Below are 18780 nucleotides of genomic sequence, written 5' to 3' on the forward strand. Positions count from 1 at the left end.
CTCCTAGCATTTACAAAAGACACTGATAGAAAATTTCAAATTACTTGTAAATGTGGAATAGTTATAGTCCATATTTTTAAAAAATTGTGTTTTAACAAAACAGTTATGTACTCAACAAACGATTTCAAATTGAAACATACCAGTTTAATCCACAGCTAGCAAGATGCCATCCCCAAGTTCTTTTCTAAGACTATCACAACATTAGCATTTGAGTACTAAATTTTAAGTGACTCAAATCACTTTTGAGGGGCTCTTCAGTGTACTCAAAAAAAAAGAAAGAATATCAGCTACCCATTACTGAATCAGCTTCTGATGCTGAAATACTGTGTGTGGTTTTGGATAACACTGCTGTAATACTGAACTTGGTTCAGCAAAACATTATAACTACTTACTTAATGGCTGAAATCTTGCTGGGCAGAATCTGCCTGCAGAACAGGACTGATGTCACTGGTAGTGGCAGCCACTATAAAGCAACTACAATTGCTTTTTGCAATTTTAGGGTACAAGTGACTTCACAGTATACAAGCTGTGTGCTCTCTGCAGTCCCAAAACAAGCCTTTAATCAGCTGCAATTGGTTGCTGCCAATGATGTTACTGTATTTCCATTGCACAGGTAGAGCTGTGCGACAGAATTTCAACCAATTTATAACCAACTTCAAGATGACAAAACATTCCATACTATAGTACCCAAAATCTTCATAAGGAACACAAATTCTGTACATGCCCATCTGTTTAGCCCATTGTTTGCTTAATTAACCTATTCAGAGGCTAATTATCAGAAGGGCTGCTTGCCACTGACTACATCATTACTTCCCCTCTACCCTAATTGGCTAGATTATGCACTGAAGAACCAGAATTCTGCATTAGGGTACAACAGAAGCAGAGAGAAGTGTCACACTCAGCAAGATGATGCACTAATCCACTTTTACAATAAACCAAGACATGGGTGGCCATGAGCCTCTCTCAAGCAGCTGAAGGTATGCAATTATACCCTCAACTGTTACTGACCATTGCTATTTTGGCTCTTTCTACCCACTGTACTCTTTAAACTGCTAGTGATGGCCCCACTTGGTTTTTTGTGTAAGTAAGTGGCCTTCCCAAAATGTTCTCTAACCATTAAGATCTTACATTTTCAAATAATGAATCAATGCCCAATCCTTACAAGTGTTTTATTTAAACTATATTTCTTTCCTTCAACAGTCTATCCTTTCTTCCCATATCAACAGTTATTGCATGATATCTTTACATTTTGGCAGGATATGAATTTATTAAATAAGAATAGTACTATTTTTTCATGATTTTCTCTCTACTTCCATATCATCACTATTTACTTAGATATCACTATTTTTTCATTATGGATTACTTAGAGATATACTTTTCACCTGATAGAGTGAAAAAAACCAAAATAGAGACCACACAAAAAAGAAGATATATCTGAAAACAAAACATAGTAATAGAATTGCACAAAAAAGTATAATGCAGGAAGAAAATGAAGTTGCAAAGTTAATATAAGCATAGAAAGGCTGAGCTAATTCCTTTTAGACACTTGCAAAGTCACTCTGTTATGCTGAAAGAGACAGCAATGTGGTTGCATCTTGCAGTTACCAATGCACAGGCATCCTTCAGTCTTGAAAGAACATGGTAACATGCTCTGTATCGAGGAGTGTCCTCTCCAGAGCATGAAGCCTGGGTAAAGTAATATGGAGGACAGGCTGTTACCCAAGCATCAGATCCCACCTCTCCACGTTGCTGAAATGGTCCAATGGAAAGGCAAGAGCCAATACAACTGGTTCCACCGATGACAACTTAGCAATAATGTAGTAATTTCAGCATTAGGAAGAGCCAGAGAAATTCTGGGAAGGGAAGACACAAGCAGGCATAGTACGAGACTGCTTCCAAGATTTTACACCAGTTTAATAACACTGCCTGTTCTTGATATTACAGGGGATTGTACTTACTTAGTTTGTTCAAAATGGAGGATACATGACAGTGGGATAAAGTTGCTGGCTTGAAATAGGTCACAGATTTGCCCTGTTTTTTCCAATTCTTCTTCTGGGTTGCTCCATAATATAGTATGCCAAGCTTCAACCACTGATTGGTGAGCATCTCTGTGCCCCTGCGACCCAATATTCCCTTATTCAGGGAGAAGTGAGGTCTGGTATGGAGTCCGAAACAGGAGTTCACCAGAAGGGGAAAAGCAGGTTCTTTTGCCATTTGCCTAAGAGAACTCTGTTTGCCTTCTAGAAGAAGTAACTGTCTGTTTCTTTTTTGAGCTCATAATCACCCATTTAAAGTTGATTTGTTTGTTACTAGGATTCCATATGCTTTCCCCTATGGGTAGCATTGACAATGAGGCAACTGAGATACTTAAAGAGATTTGTATACCTTGGCTCAGTCATTAATCCAAAGGAGACTGCAGCCAACAAAATCAGAAGACTGGGACTTGGAAGCACAATAAGGGAATTAGAAAAAAAATCATCAAATGTAAGGATGTGTCACTGGAGACCAAGACCCAGATCATCCACATTCCTATTTGATCAGCACGTATGGATGTGAAAGCTGGATGGTAAAGAAAAGTGAGAGAAAGCAAACTGATTCATTTGAAATGTAGTGCTAGCGAAAGCTTTGCGGATCCCAGAAAGAGGAACAAATGGATCCTAGAGTAAATCAAGCCTGAACTATCTCTTGAGGCAAACATGCTGAAATTCAGATTGTTCTATTTTGAGCACATCATCAGAGGCAGGATTCTCTGGGAAACACAATCATGTTGGGAAAAGCTGAAAGCAGCAGGAAAAGAGGAAGACCAAATGCAAAATGGGCTGACTCCCATTGAGTTTGCAGAAGCTGGGGACAGGAGATTGCTCATTCATAAAGTTCCTATGAGTTGGAGGGGACTTGATGGCACATAACAATTGTAAAACAAAAGGTTGGGAAAGGCAATTCTCAGCTGAGAATTTTTCAGGGAAAAAAGCAAAGAGTTTCCTTTCCCTCTCTCTCTTTGTATTTGCAAACTTCTCAGGCATCTTTTGATTAAGAAATACAAAGAATAGAATCACATAACTCCTCTCAATATCTATTTTGCCCCAGAAACCTAATACTGAAAGGGAAACATCGTGAACATGTACTAGTATGCTTAGCAGGGAACAACATGAAATGCATGTACCAAAACTACATTTTTAAAGCACTAACTGCAAACCTAAAGCCACTGTTCTACTTGTTGTGGAGTGCCTGTGTATCTCTGATCATGAACTCTCCAAACAATGCCTTCTTTCCTTTGTTAAACATATGAAAAAGAACTCAAGAGGAACTTTGGAATAATTTCAGAGTGTTTTGCTTAATGCTTACCAAGGAAATCAAAACCTACAGAAGCTAATGGATAACTCTCTGGATCTTGCTTTCAGTCTGTTCCTCCTAGCTTGGACAACATGAAACCTCATGTTGCAATGAAGAAAACTGGATCAAAACAAATTCTAGACAAATAGTTCCTTCAACATTCTAATGAAATGGAACACATCACCAACTTTATATCGCCTTATGGCATTTTTCTTACATTTCTTAATCAAAAGGTTACTAATGTTGCCCTGAAGACATGTGTTTGTAACAATGATGTCACCATAAGCCATATAAGAACTGGCAACTCAAGCAGAATGGAAAGCTACTTGTCCCAGATACTTTTGAAAAGATACTTCTACAATCTATATTTAAACTCATCGCTCTCAGGTTATGTGCATATTTCAATGTTTACAACACTTGGGGGGGAAATGAAATATATTTAAGAATCTGTCCTCACATTAACAATTCAAAAACAAAAGCCAGTTTTGAAATTGTGTGGAAAATATAAGACCTAGTTTCTCTAAATATATATGTCACCACTTCACCCAGAAATGACTTGGATAATTATTTTAGCAATCAGATGCTTCACACATAACCAGAGTTCCTGATATACACATGTGCCTGAACAAGCCTGATTAGACGCTCATGAACTTTCTTCCTTCCTTTTCTTGCTCCTGCATGGCTGGGAAGATAGCTTTTATGGTGTTTAATTCACTTTCAGCAAAAGATTTCATAACAAACCGGAGAGCAAGTGACAGTGGAGAAACTCAAATTCTGATCAATTAATAAACAGGGCAGGTAAAAGTCCTCCTCCCAGCCATATACCTTCCCATTGGACCATTCAAGCTATGGCACATAACAGAGATACAGGGAACTGCCTTATTACTGAGACAGGGCAAGATCAAATTCTGAATGGGAGCAATGGTTTTCCAACAATTCAGACAGGTTTCTTTCTTTGCCTTACCTGGAGATCCCTGACATCATTTATTTTAGTTATTTAATATAATTTTACCCCACCTTTCTCCTAAAAAAATAACCCAAGGTGGCTTGCATAATTTAAAACAATGTATTAAAAGCAGAAAACAGTAAGTTATTCATATCTTTTAAAAGAATTAAATAAACATTATATTTTAAATGTTAGTTAAAAAGAATTACCAAATAGATTTAAAAGCAACAAAAATATAAACCATTCCATTTAAAAACTTCACTTAGACAGTCACTAAGGAAAATCCTGCCCGAAGAGAAAGGTCTTTGCTTGCATGTGGAAGGACAGTAAAGATAGGGTCACCCTGATATCCAGTGGGAGGGAGTTCCAGAGTCGGTCCCCACCAAGCACACCTGAGAGAGTGGAAAGACTGAAAGAAAGGCCTCCCTGATAATAAAGATACAGTTTTTGAAATAGCTTGGACCCAAGCTGTTAAGGGCTTTAAAGGTTAAAACCAACACTTTCTGTTGTGCCCTGAAACAAACTGGCAGCTGGTGGAACTGCTATAACAGTGGGGTTTTATGATCCTTGTAACCAGCCCCAGTTAACAATCTCCCTAATCATTACATACTCAGTTAACAATCTGGTTGCAGTGTTTTGGGCCCACTGAAGTTTCAAAACATTTTTCCAAAGGGAGCTGCATGTAGAGCTGATGGTCTCCTATTCAAGACATACTCAGCTGTGTTCATTCTCTTACAGCATTAAATTGTAGTTTAACATTATATGCAGAGTCTATCAGTTCAACAACTGTTACTTTATTTATAAAATTGCTTTTGACACTTTTTCCCAACTGCCCTCATCCATTCTTTACAGGATTATTGTGATGAAGAGGACAGAAAGGAAAAAAAAATAGGACTGCATGTTAAAGTGTGTTGAAGTCCAGTCTAAAGTATGTACAAGTTTTTCTACTCTTAGTTCTAAATGTATAATTAAAGCAGATATGCACACTACAACGTTTGCTTTAGGCTTTGGGTTTTAGAAAAGATATTCTGCAGAACAGCTTCTAGCTGATCCTCAGCCCCTCAAGCTTCTGGCAGGCTGAATTCATCAAATATATACTTCCACTAGTAGACAGGTTCTGTTAGCAGGTACTGATATGTCCATCCTTGAACCCACATATTAAATTGGTGGGAAAAAAAAAACTAGAGGTGGTGCTTGTGGTGGTAGAGTCTGAAATGAGATGGTTGGAGGACAGAGACAGCAGGGATACAAAAGCCTTCCATTCCTGAAACTTGTCCCTCAGCTATGCTAGCCCAAAAATGCCATTTAAAAACTGTTGATTTGCAGTAAAACATGCCACGTTAGAAAGTCCAGCAAAGCTGCACCACATCCCATTTCAGCAGAGTAAGTTTTGGAAATGGCAAGCAACGCCCATCATAAGATTGCCCTGTTAAGTACTCTGTCTACAAAAAACTGATTAAGGTGTATTAAAGATTACTCCCCAGATGTGCTTTCTATTTCTGATCCAGCTGCTTTAAATAGTATCCCAGTCAACCCAGCTCTCTCTCTCTCTCTGAAATGTACACACTTGGCCTTTCAGCTTGTATACGAAAGTTTAAAAATAGGTAAGCAGTCCTCTCCTGGAAAAAAAATCTAGCTGTTGATTTCACACATAATTGGTTAAGGAAACTTGAACACAGCCTTCTTCAACTTGGTGTGGTCCAAATATTTTACAATCTAACCAATCCTCTCCATCTAATATGGCTGGTGGTGAGAGATCATGGGAAATGAAGTACACAGCATGAGGTAGGTTCACAGTGCAACAATAAACCCTGCTCCATAATTTCCCTATCCCCTGTTTCTGTGATTTTCCTGGATCTAAGCAATGAAAAACAAACAAGTAGGTTCTACAGCAAGGCTAGCCTGAACTATCTCTTTAGGCAAAAATGTTTAAACTGAAGCTGTTCGACTTTGAACACATCACGAGAACGAAAGATTCTCTGCAAAAGACAACAATGCTGGGAAAGGCGGAAGGCAGCAGGAAAAGAGGAAAACCAATACAAGATGGACTGACTCCCTAAAGGAAACCACAGGCTTGAGTTTACAAGAGCTGAGGAGGGCTCTTGATGAAAAGACAGGACTCTTGGAGATCAGTCACTCATAAGTTGGAGGTGATTGGTGACAAACAACAACAAGCAAAATAACAATACATATAATCAAAGAGAAAAGCCCTCAAAGCAAATTCTAAAAAACTATATCAAACAAGCATATTTATATAAAAAACTGCTTAGACTGAGTTTATGGTGCCATTTTACACATACTTCCTTGAGCACCATTAAAATCATTGTGACTTGTTTCTGAGGACTGAATTCAGTCTAAAACCAGGTTCTATTATTCAAGAACTCAGAATTTTAATCAAAACATAATATTCCAGAGCCTTCAATTAACATATGTTAAATGACTTACCTAGAAACCTGCATTTACAGATATTATTTTAGCATCCACATGAATAGGGAGGAAGAAAGAAAGCACACAAAGTTTGAACCAGTATATATGACACATTTAAAACTTCTGCAACGTACCTTTCATTTGCTCAAAATGCAAACAGAGTTAACATTACGAGGAGCAAAGTTCCCACATGACCCTCATCCTCAAAAAGACTAGCAAGGGTCAATGTGTGCACGCACAAGGGTTTGGTGAGGGCATTTCTTGTTTTTCTGATGTGATTTGTGCATGGCTGCAACAACAACAACAGAAAAGCTGATTTTGTTTTCTTTTGGAATGAAATCTGAATTTCAAAATAGCTTTACTGTGGAGAATCAAGGGCCTTGCCCTACTTCATGTTTAAATTGTTTATACATGCTTACTGTAGCGTAAGGACCAAATGCAGAAGCAAGAGCAACAGCAAAATCAAACAAACCAACAAAAAAATCAATCAAACAGCTAACTTTCAATAGTAATCCATCATCCTCAGGCTGTGCACCAAGATTCTGTGGAAAAAACATAGATAGAAGCTGCCATGTTTCTGTATTGCTTTTTCCTGTCCCAGCTGAACAGGAACCTTGCATTTCAAAAACAAGCAAGGGAAGTGGGCAGAGGTTATTTGGCTGTTCTGTGTTTGAAGACCTGGGAGAGAAATTCCACCCAAATGCTACCTGGGGTGGAATCTGCAAGCACCACCCCTCAAAGCTATTTACAGCCAGCATTTGAACTCACCTTAAGAAGCTGACCCAGCACAGTTATGTACGATGAATTTTTGGGACCCTCTTATATATATTTTTTCTGAACTATCCACAAAATCTCACTGCACAGCCCGAGAAAGTTAAGATTACCATGGAAAGCTAGCTGTTTTGTTCTATTTTTTTGTGGCCTAATACAGTCTGGACCTACTCTCGCATTTGTATTATTTTAAGGGCCATCTGGCCTTTTTCTAATTTTTTTTTCTGAACGCCCAAAGTGTTTTAACAGCCAAAGAGGAAAACCACTGGAAAGAAAACTGGGCTCAAACTCTTTATTGTTCGATACTGAAGACACAAGTGATGGAGCAGAAAAGGAGGTGGGAAACACTCAGCGAAAACGATCAATGCTAGGGGATTTGCGGTAACTTTATCACGGTCTCTCCCGTGTAACTTTTTCAACAGGATGCCTCCCTCGGTTATTTCCAAACAACGCCGCGCTGGGAGGAAGGAAGTCACGCCTCTTGGAGATCCCATTGCACTTCAAGGCCTCAAAGCTGCAGCCTTTTCCAGACGAGGAGGCTGAGCAATACGAAAGGTTTTCCTCCTCGGCTTTTAAGTATGTTACGGAGGGAAAGAAAAATCAGATCCTGCCACTCCTGCCGAGCGAAACTGGCTTCCAGGAAAGCGCGGCCAAGCTCGATCTTCCCCGAGTGGCTGGGAAGTTTTCGTTCAGGCGAAAGCGCGCTGCTTTCCTCCTTAGGTTTCGCACTTGGGAACACCGGGGGAGAAGAGGTGCGAGGCCGCAACCCTGTACGCACACGTTTACGTGGGAGTAACTTCTACGGGACTCCATTGCGGTCCACTGCTGAGGAGACGCGGCCGAGGTGCTGCGCTACGGAGTTCGCGGGAGCCCAAACGCAGAGCGTGGGTCTCCATACGAGCCTAGCAAAGCAACCTGGGCGGCGGGTTCCCTAGCCTCGCTTGCCCCAAACGCTGAGCCCCAGCCCAACCTCGCCGCCGAAGGGACCCCACGCTGCCTCCCCCCTGAATCGGCAGACGCCGACGCCGACGCCGACGCCGACGCCGCCTGCAGAGCCTGGCCGGCCGCCCGAGGACTCACGGCTCCCCCTCCAGGCGGTTGGACAAAAAACAGACCTGAGCGGAGGAAAGGGCGCCTGGGTCCCGACGGGAGGCGACGGCGATGGGTGCAAAGCCCAGGCCAGCCGGCTGACGCCCCCCTCCCCCGCTCTCCACACCGCCGCCCTTGGTCCGCTCCTCTTCCTTTGCATTCCCCTTCTTACCGTGCCGGGCGGGCTGCCGGTCTCTCGCGAAGCTCCAGCGTGGCTGCCGCGGCTGGCGCGCTCTGCTTCTCGGGCAGCCGGAGGTTCTCGGCGGGGTCCTCTCCCGCCTCACTCGCTCGGCCCCCAGCGCTCGCGGGTCTGCAAGGGAAAGGAAGGCGGGCGCTTCATGGAGCCGAGGGGCCGGATCTGGAGGGGGGGGGAGCGGGTCGGGGAAGGGGGGTGTCTGTCTGGTGGCGGGGGGCTCGCGCTCGCTCCCTGCCTCCCTCGAAGACGGGCGCGGGAGGAGGCGAAGAGGAGGCCCCGCCTGTTGCGCCGCCGCCGCGAAAGCCTTCCCAGTAGGTAAAGAGGGAATCCCTTCAGCTCTCTCGCAACCAGCAACCCGCCCCCGGCCGTCCCTGCGCCCAAATTGCCAGGGTCGAAGACGACAGGAAGGGGAAAGGGAAGGAAATGGGGAGGAGGGATTAAGGCGACGAATAAGTGCAGGAGAAAATGCTTGGAACCCGGCGGGGGAAGGTTAGCATAGTCCCGTGAGCCTGTTGCAGCACAAGCCACAAAGAGGCTCGTGGTCCCTCACAAAGCCTTCACAGATTTTGTCTGCCGCCGGCTTTGGCGGTGTGCGGCCCATTTCGTGCCTTTGAAGACGGGGAATCGGGAGGAACGTTTGTGCCGAACGAAGCGGGAGTTTAGGTGCCACATGAGAACCGACCTGATCGTATAGCAGCTATAACTTTCTCAGGCGGAGCCAGAGTCAAGATCGGAGATACTGTACTTTTTTCTCACCCGCGTTATTAAAATATCACAGGAAGATGGGGAGCTTGCGAGATTGTTTCTAAATCTGACCTTCAACTAGCTTTGCGAGCAGAAGAGTCCAAAGGCACCTTGGCCAGATTTTTGTAAACATAGCCCTGTTTTTCCTAGCCCAGTCTTTGCGATGCCCAGGCTGAAGAAGCCTCCTGGATTATTAAAAAGCTTGCCTTTTTGATCGTAGCCTTTCAACTCCACATTCCTGTTCCAAAATAATAGGAGAGGGTGCTGATAAGTATTGAGCCTTTCCCAGAAAAAATTGAGCTAGGAAGCTGTAACAACCACACAATTCTACATATTCCCCAAGGAGGTCAATGCACTTGCAACATCTGTCCTGCAGCTTCTTTGTTGTTGTTGTTATTGTTTAGTCATGTCCCACTCGTCGTGACCCCATGGACCAGAGCACTCCAGGCCCTCCTGTCTTCCACTGCCTCCCGTAGTTGGGTCAAATTCATGTTGGTCACTTCGATGACACTGTCCAACCATCTCATCCTCTGTCGTCCCCTGCTCCTCTTGCCGTCACACTTTCCTAACATCAAGGTCTTTTCCAAGGAGTCTTCTCTTCTCATGAGATGGCCAAAGTACTGGAGCCTCAGCTTCAGCATCTGTCCTTCCAGTGAGCACTCAGGGTTGATTTCCTTTAGAATGGATAGGTTTGATCTCCTTGCAATCCAGGGGACTCTCAAGAGCCTCCTCCAGCACCACAATTCAAAAGCATCAATTTTTCAGCAGTCAGCTTTCTTTATGGCCAGCTCTCACTTCCATACATCACTACAGGAAAAACCATACAAAGCTTTGACTATACGTACTTTTCTCAGCAAGGTGATGTCACTGCTTTTTAAGATGTTGTCGACGTTTGTCATCACTTTCCTCCCAACAAGCAGGCATCTAATTATTCTGACTGTTGGTCTAACCACTTATTTGCAGCATTAGTTGCCTCCAGAACACTCCCAAATCGTTGTCCCTTTAGGTGATTTTTGAGTTTGGGGAACAAATAATAGTCAGAAGGAGCCAGGTCAGGAGAATAGGGTGGATGGGGCATCACTTGAAAGCCTAAGGACATCAGTTTTTGCCATTGTTTCACCTGCAGTGTGTGAAGAGCCGTTGTCATGCAACAGAATGACACCTTTGGAGAGCTTTCCTCAATGTTTTTCCTTGATTTTTTGCCTCAACTTCGTCAATAAAGCACAGTAATATTTTGCATTGATGGTTGAACCCTGTTGGAGGTAGTCCACCAGCAGAACTCCCTTCTTATCCCCAAAAACTGTTGCCATTTGCTTCTGCACTGACCTTTGCACTCGGAACTTCTTTGGCCTGGGGGAAGCACTGTGCCTCCATTCCTTAGACTGTTCCTTTGTCTCAGGATCATAACAGTAGATCCATGTCTCATCACCAGTTAACAGTTTGCCCAGGAAGTCTGACTCATTTCTTGCAAAATGTTCCAAAACAGCCACCGATGACTCCACACATTTCCTCTTTTGTTCGGTTGCCCGAAGTTTGGGGATCCACTTTGATGCCAGCTTTCTCATTTCCAAGTCGTTGTCGATAATGGCACCAACTCTCTCATGTGATATTCTCAGATATATAGCAATACTTGTATATGAAGGGCCACTGTCACCCATAGTTTGTGACACTTCATCATGGATCTGCTTTGCACCTTTCCCTTGGAGAAACAGGAACTTGAGTATGGTCCTATGCGCTTCCACACTGAACTTTTCTGGAGGTGTTGCCAATGCTATTTAACATCTATATGAGGCCACTAGCGGGGGTCATCAGGGGGTGTGGAGCGCTGTGTCATCAGTATGCTGATGACACCCAGCTCTACATCTCCTTTTTACCAACAGCAGGTGATGCCGTCCTGTCCCTTCAGCGCTGCCTGGGGACTGTACTGGAATGGATGCAGGAAAATGGCCTGCGGCTGAACCCGGACAAGACGGAAGTCCTGAGGGTGGGCCCCCCCGTGGTTGGTGGCTTGGTTGGCTCTCTCTCGTTTGGGGGGGCCACCCTGGCTCCGGTGGGTGGGGTCAGCAGCTTGGGCATACATTTGGACCCGACGCTCACCATGGAAACACAGGTGGCGTCGGTTGTCCGCTCCGCCTTTTTCCACCTTTGGCGGATTGCCCGGCTACGGCCCTATCTTGACTCGGGGGCGCTCACCACCTTAGTACACGCGCTCGTAATCTCAAGATTAGATCACTGCAACGCGCTCTACGTGGGGCTACCTTTGAGGCTGATACGGAAACTCCAGATGGTGCAGAATGCAGCAGCCAGACTCCTTACCGGAGGGAGAAAATTCCATCACATTTCTCCTACCCTGGCTAGACTGCATTGGCTGCCCATTCGTTTCCGTATTGACTTCAAAGTTTTAATGCTCACTTATAAGGCCCTAAACGGTTTGGGACCTCGATACTTGGCAGAACGCCTTCACCCACCAAGCTCTACCCGGACCACCCGCGCGACCCAGGAGGTGAGGCTGAGGAGCCTGACGCCGAGGGAGGCCCGGAGGGAGAAGACACGAAACCGGGCCTTCTCGGCGGTGGCTCCTCGCCTTTGGAACAATCTCCCTCCTGAGATTCGCGCGGCCCCTACGCTGGGTACATTCAAAACTCAACTGAAAACATGGCTGTATGTCAAGGCCTTCCCTCCTGCCAGCACCTAATCTAACTTAATTTATTTTTCTCTCCTTTATCTATTTATTATTTGCAATTATCTATGATTTTTGTCATTTTCTGTTAATTGATTTTTAATTTATTTTATTATAATTGTATATATGTTCTTGTTAGCCGCTCAGAGTGGTATAGATTTACCAGATGAGCGGGATATAAATCAAATAAATAAATAAATAAAATAAATAAATGTTCACTTTGGACAGGAACATGGAAAAAAAAGTTAAAATCATAGGTAGTTGATTTTTGCACCACTGAATACAAACAAATTGGCCAATACACCATGCAACTTATAGCTCTCTAGCTCAATTTTTTCTGGGTAAGGCTCAATACTTATCAGCACCCCCTCGTAAATAATCACCTGCTGTCAAGTAACGAAGTTCTGACTTATGGCAACGCTTTCCAGGTAGAGAATACTCAGAAGAGGTTTACTATTCCCTTCTTTTGTGGGCACCCTGGGACTGTGCAGTTTGCTGAAGGCCAGGCTGGCTGGCTGTACAGTACTCACAGGTGGCACAGTGGGGAATGGAACTCCCAACCTGATTACTAAACTATCGAGCCAGCTCTTCTCTTCCACAGTGGTCTGGTATTGGTATTATCCAACTCTGATTTCAGATTATTCTCATGGACTATACCTGTGCCTATGTGTGTGAATCCATATGTCAGAAGGGAGCCCTGTGTTAATTCAGTTCTATAGCTGTTGTGTAATGCTGTGGAGCCTTTTAAAAGTTCAACCTCATGCCCTCCTCGCTGTGGGTAATCCTGTTGGGGGGGACTCCCTCTGACTGAAGACCTCCAGTGATTCACACCAACCAAGGCAAACATTTGCTGTAGGTTAAATTGATGGCTTTGGGTTGTGGGCCAGGGGACGACTCTATTTGTCCATTTCAGCAAATAAAAAAGAAAATGGGTTCCATCACAATAAAATTGTTAATGTTAACACTTACACAAGACACTTTTTGCTTCTCACCTCCCTGATTACATGTGCTTTTTTTCCCCTTCATTTTTATTTTACTGTTCCCTCAAGGAGCTCAGGAAACTATATCTGATCCCTTTTTTGACATATGCATGCACTCACACATACACAAATTCTCACGACAACCTTGTGAAGCTGGTTAGATTTCAGATTTTTCAGAAAGAGGAGTCCTTGTGAGTCCCTGTCAAAAGATATTATGCAGCTATTCCATCTTTTCTTCCTCAATAGATTTTTTATGGATAAGGAAGTTCACTGGAAGAAATATTGGGAAAACACAAGAGGGGCAGATGATGAGAAATTCTGTAAATAATACAGACCAATTCAATTTTTAAAATAGCTGGGAAGCACTCTAAGAAAGATTGACTATCTCAAGGTGACGTAGTGCTCTACCCATTCTTCATTTAACATCCTAACCCCAACACAAGGGCTATCTGTGAAATCGCAAGTTGCCAAGTTTAAAGCTGTTACAACATGATTCTTTCCACTTAAATTCACACCAGCGTCAAAATCCAGATCAGGAGAAAGGCAATGTCAGTAGTGTGGGATAGAAGCATATTGAGGGAGGCAGCACAGGAACTGATGGTGGGCTTACAATAGCACACTACCTGCTTTAAGGTGCCATAACATTTTTGTCTTGTTTTTGGCTTGTTGTTGTTGTTGTTTTTCTCTGATATGCTTGGAGAGACTAACAGGTCTATTTATTTGAAATCTTGTGAATACTATTAAGTATACACATGCAAGTATGAGATTGTTGTGGCTAGATGAGATTAAGATAAATAAATTGGAAGATTAACAGAACACACTCATTAGGTACCAGCAAGAGTATGGAAGTTAAAAGGCCAGTAGCAACCTGGAAATTGACTTGGGACACTGGAAAACCCTGATGGACTAGTGTTCACCTTCAATAACATAATCCTGGTTGTATTGAACTCACCAACAGTGTCTTGTTGTCATGAAAATAAATGTCAGATATTTAGGTGAGCCCGTTAATTCGTGCTCTATCTAGCTACAAAGCATTAACTGTCCTTAGGCGAGAAACATCAAGTGTCCTTGAAGACAAAAATCTACATTCTCTGATTTCTTTGCTTTGTTATTTCTACTGCCTTATTTCAGATGAACATTCTATTTAGATAGGTAGGAATTTTAGAAAAGCATTGTTGATTGGTGAAGTAATATATGCAAATGAACCAATTAATTGATACTTCTGCTGTATGAAGGTTAGTTATAGGCTGCTGCATTGTCACCACCGTGGTACTAACATACTGGGTCACTTATATGGGAATGAATGCAGTCTGCCAAGGATGGCCATGTGCAAGTTGCAGACCTCTGGATACTGAGCATCCCTGCACTACCTGATGCCTTTGAAGATGGAAAAGTTAGGAATGAGTAATGTCATTGCCAAATTGGCTAAATAGGTTGGCTAAACAAAAAAAAGGGTCTATCCAAAATGCAGGAACAGGCATTAATAAATAAGAACAATGAGTTTGCTTCCAGAATGGAAGTACAAGGGTTGATACTCTGGTATAAAGAAAATAATCTTACACTTAACATCAAAAAAAACTAAAGAACTTATAATTGATTTTAGGAGGAAGAGAAATGTAGATTTACCACTGTACATAAATGGCGAGGAAATGGAGATGGTTGGTAGTTTTAAATTTCTGGGCACTTACATCTCAGAGCATCTCCCATGGACTATAAATGCCAACATGCTAGTGAAGAAGGCACAGAAAAAGCTGTATTTCCTGAGAATGCTCGGGAAGTTAAATTTATCTCAGCATTTACTTCTGTCCTACTATCGTAGCACCATTGAGAGTGTCCTAACCTATGGCATTCTCACATGGTTTGGGAGCTGCTCTGTAGTGGACGAAAAAGCTCTACAGAGAACCATTAAAATTGCCCAGAATATAATCGGGCTCCGGCTATCAACCCTGGATGACATCTTCACATCCCGCTGTCTGAGGAAGTCACACAACATCCTTAGAGACTTTTCCCATCCTGCTCACAACTTCTTTGAACTGTTGCCATCTGGTGAAAGATACTCTGACCACATGTTTTCTGAATAGTTTTTATTCCAGAGCTATAATTGCACTTAATAATGAACTTAAAGACCATCAGCAGTGAACTGTTCAACAGTGTTACTTAGCCTCGGTGCAGATGTTTGTGTTCTTAGTGGGGGATTTTTAGTGAGTGGGGAGTTTTTGGGGATTGTTTATTTGTGTGTATGTGGGTCTGGTCTCTAGGTGTTTGTGTAAATTTTGTTGTATGTGTATACTATGTATATAATTACAATGACTATTTATTTATTTATTTGTTTGTTTGTTTGTTTGTTTGTTTATTTAATTAATTAATTAATTAATTAATTTAGTAAATTGGCAGACAGTTCAATACATGAATGTGTAGAGGGACACATATTAGGGAATCTAGGCTTCATGTCTATACTGATAGTGTCTGAGTGAGTGACTGACTAGGAATGGAATCTCAGTGTTGTGATGAATAGTTTGATGGCAGTGTTAATCTATTGTGCAGTGGCTGCAGAAAGGGCATATTCCACACTGGGGATTGTGTGGGAATGAATAAAAAATAAAATAGTCAATATTGTATGTTTTTATAAAAATCAAGGGTGCAATCATACTTGGACTGCAGCGTTAGTTGCAGTCACTGTGCCTCAGAAATTGCAGAGCTGGAAGGAGCCCTATGGATCATCATGTCCAACCTCTATCAGGGAGGCACGGTGGAGAATCGAACTCCCAACATCTGTCTCTGCAGCCAGATACACTACAGCAGTGGTCCCCAACTTTGGACCTCCAGATGTTCTTGGACTTCAACTCCCAGAAATCCTGGCCAGCAGAGGTGGTAGTGGAGGCTTCTGGGAGTTGTAGTCCAAGAACATCTGGAGGCCCAAGATTGGGGACCACTGCACTACAGAACCCATTTCCTCACAGACTCATAAAGAAACATAAATATTCAAAATCACAGCAGAGAAAGACCTAAAAGCAAAATAAGAACTGCATTAGCTTCCTCTTTTCTTGGCCCTTGAACCTGTGTTCATTCTGAACAAAGTATCCAGGAGGACACCACTGGGAAAGTTTTCCTCTGGAATAATTCAGCCACATTAATTTTCTCATCTTCAATCAAGTCATTGAGATTAAAAATGCCAAATGTTTGCATGAAGTGAGTTCCAAAGTGTTTTCTGACCTGTGTGAGAATTTTAATTTATTGAGGGTTAACATCTCAAGGCTTTAGTTAAATCCAAGAGTTCTCTATTTCCTGAACCTACAGTTAATTCTAGTGCTCTCTGTTAAATGAGACCAGTCTATCTGCAGCTAGAGTATAGTACCTCTGCTTCTTGGTGTTTTCACAGATTGCTGAAAAACAATATTGAACATTATATTCGCTGTGACAACTTATTGAAATATCAAAAAGCATTACATTTATTGGGACATTTTTTGCTTGAAGACGATGAAAACAGTACATAGCAAGTGTCAAAATGTTGCAGAATGCCTTTGAATTTTGCGTAAATTCTGCAACAATAAGGACAAGCTGTCAAATCTGTCAGGTTCAGAATAAAATTGGATAAAATATTTGAAATGTGACTAGGAACAACAGACTGAGTACCAGACCGTGTGGCAGATTGAGATACCACCCTGGGCTCTTTCAGATTATGAAAATTTCCAACCATTTTTTCTTGGTTGGTTGAAAGGATTGTGGGACTTACAAAAGACATGTCCAATCTTCAATTTAGAAAGATTCTCCTCAGGAAATCTTTGAAATCCTTTTTAAAAATATGTATGAAATCTATTCTTTATTATTCAGGTTTGGAAGAGAATGAGAGAAAAACAGATCTGCAACATAAGTTAACTTTTGGCCCATCATTAGTCATAAACTCACAACTTTATATAGCATCTTTGATGAGATACTCTAGCATACCAGGGAGCCTGTTTCATCCCTCAGTGCAGCTTCTTATCATAGCTAGCGTGAGTATCTCTGGACACATCATGAAATATGTTATCATCTCAGCCTCCTTCTTACTGTTAGCCTAGTGTGTAGCGGGAGATTTATTTTTATTTATTTATTCTATTTATATCCCGCCTATCTAGTCGATCAAGACCACTCTAAGCGTAATACTTGTCACTAAATAGTATGTGGAACATAGCCTCTACATTAGTAAAGATCCTAGAGAGCAGCTGCCATTCTGATCTCACTGAAAAACAAAGAAAAGAAGGAGAAAACCCCTACAAAGCACGCTACTCATATACCACTCTAGAATGCTTAAAGCACTCTCTGGGAGGTTCACAGTTTAATTATGCAGGCTACATCTCCCACACACACACACACACGTTGGGTACTCAATTTACCAACTTCAGAAGGATGGAAGGATAACTAGTTAGTCTTGGCATAAAGCAATTTCCCATATTTCTTAAATAGTACAAAATAACGCCCAAGGATCATTTTAGATCATGTGCATCCAAGTTCCTTCAGTGGTCGGATGTTCTGGGGCTGTAGTAACCACCTGGCACTCTTTGGGGTAGAAATCACTGGAGACTTGCAGCTTTTATAATGTATTTACAAAGACCAATAAAGCATAGCTGGATGAAAGCAGCATGTGACCTCCTCCTAAGCAATAGACTCTGTGTCATACACTCCAGATCAGATGTCAAGCAGTGGTTTCATTCTGTTTTGTAAGAGCTTCAGAGAGAGGGGTTCCTTATGCCTTCATCTTTTTCTCTGCTTCTGTTCCTTCTTTAATGCTGGTGTTTTTCCCACACATACACACTCTTTCTCTTCCCTATCCTTACATGTAGGGAAGGTGTGACGCCCTCTCTGATTTCTAATGGGTTTCTCATTTCCAAACATTCTAAAGAGAGCTCAGTATAAAGAAAACATATTTTAACTTTAAGCTCCCATATCAAGACATGATGTGGTAATCGTGAACCATTAAGAAATATAAACATTTTTTGTTTATTCACCAATCGGTGAATAGGCGTTGCTTTAAGGTATACCAGCAGACATAATATGCACAGTAATAAGACAATAATTTAACACAAGAGCAGTAACTTAGGTGTTACTCTTGGAAAGAACTGGGTGTAATAAGCAGAGGCAACATGCAGTCTGACTGTCATACTGGGCTTTAATGAAAATGCATATTCCTTCTGGTTGGCCACCCATTTTTCCTTCCACAACAACATTACCTTAGAAATAAGTGCTTCAATAATCAGGCGTGCAAATAAATCCCTTATTTATTATGCAGCCGCCTAGAGTGAATTGGAATGCAAGATATGGTGATGGGGGGACCAAGTGTACTATGGCAAACATGTCTCACCACTTAAGGAAGCACTGCTTCTAATTATGTACTGACTATATAGTCTACCTTGATCTGAGAAAAGATGACTCATGGGGTCTTTCAGTACTGCTAAAAGATATTGGGATCCAACGCTCGGCTTGCCCGTTTCTATCCTTGTCCATTCATTGCACAGAATAGCATTCTGTTCACTTCATAGGGATGTCTGCACCACTCAAACGTTATTTTCTATCCACATGATGCTCATTGTAGCGATACATGCTATTGGGTTCAAGTATCTGGGGCCGGATCTAAATA

At 42.2% G+C, this 18780-nt stretch overlaps 1 protein-coding gene across 2 annotated transcripts in view; it reads right to left on the reverse strand.

Moving 5' to 3' along the window:
• Positions 1-8871, reverse strand: part of ST3GAL6 (ST3 beta-galactoside alpha-2,3-sialyltransferase 6) — a 72588-nt gene extending 63717 nt beyond the window's left edge. For both annotated transcript variants that reach the window (XM_072993858.2, XM_072993857.2), the window contains exon 1: positions 8739-8871. The gene's annotated coding sequence lies outside the window, so the exon portion shown is untranslated. The remainder of the gene's footprint in view (positions 1-8738) is intronic.
• Between the last annotated feature and the right edge of the window lie 9909 nt (positions 8872-18780).

This window comes from Pogona vitticeps, chromosome 3 (genome assembly GCF_051106095.1).
Source record: "Pogona vitticeps strain Pit_001003342236 chromosome 3, PviZW2.1, whole genome shotgun sequence".
Lineage (NCBI taxonomy): Eukaryota > Metazoa > Chordata > Lepidosauria > Squamata > Agamidae > Pogona > Pogona vitticeps.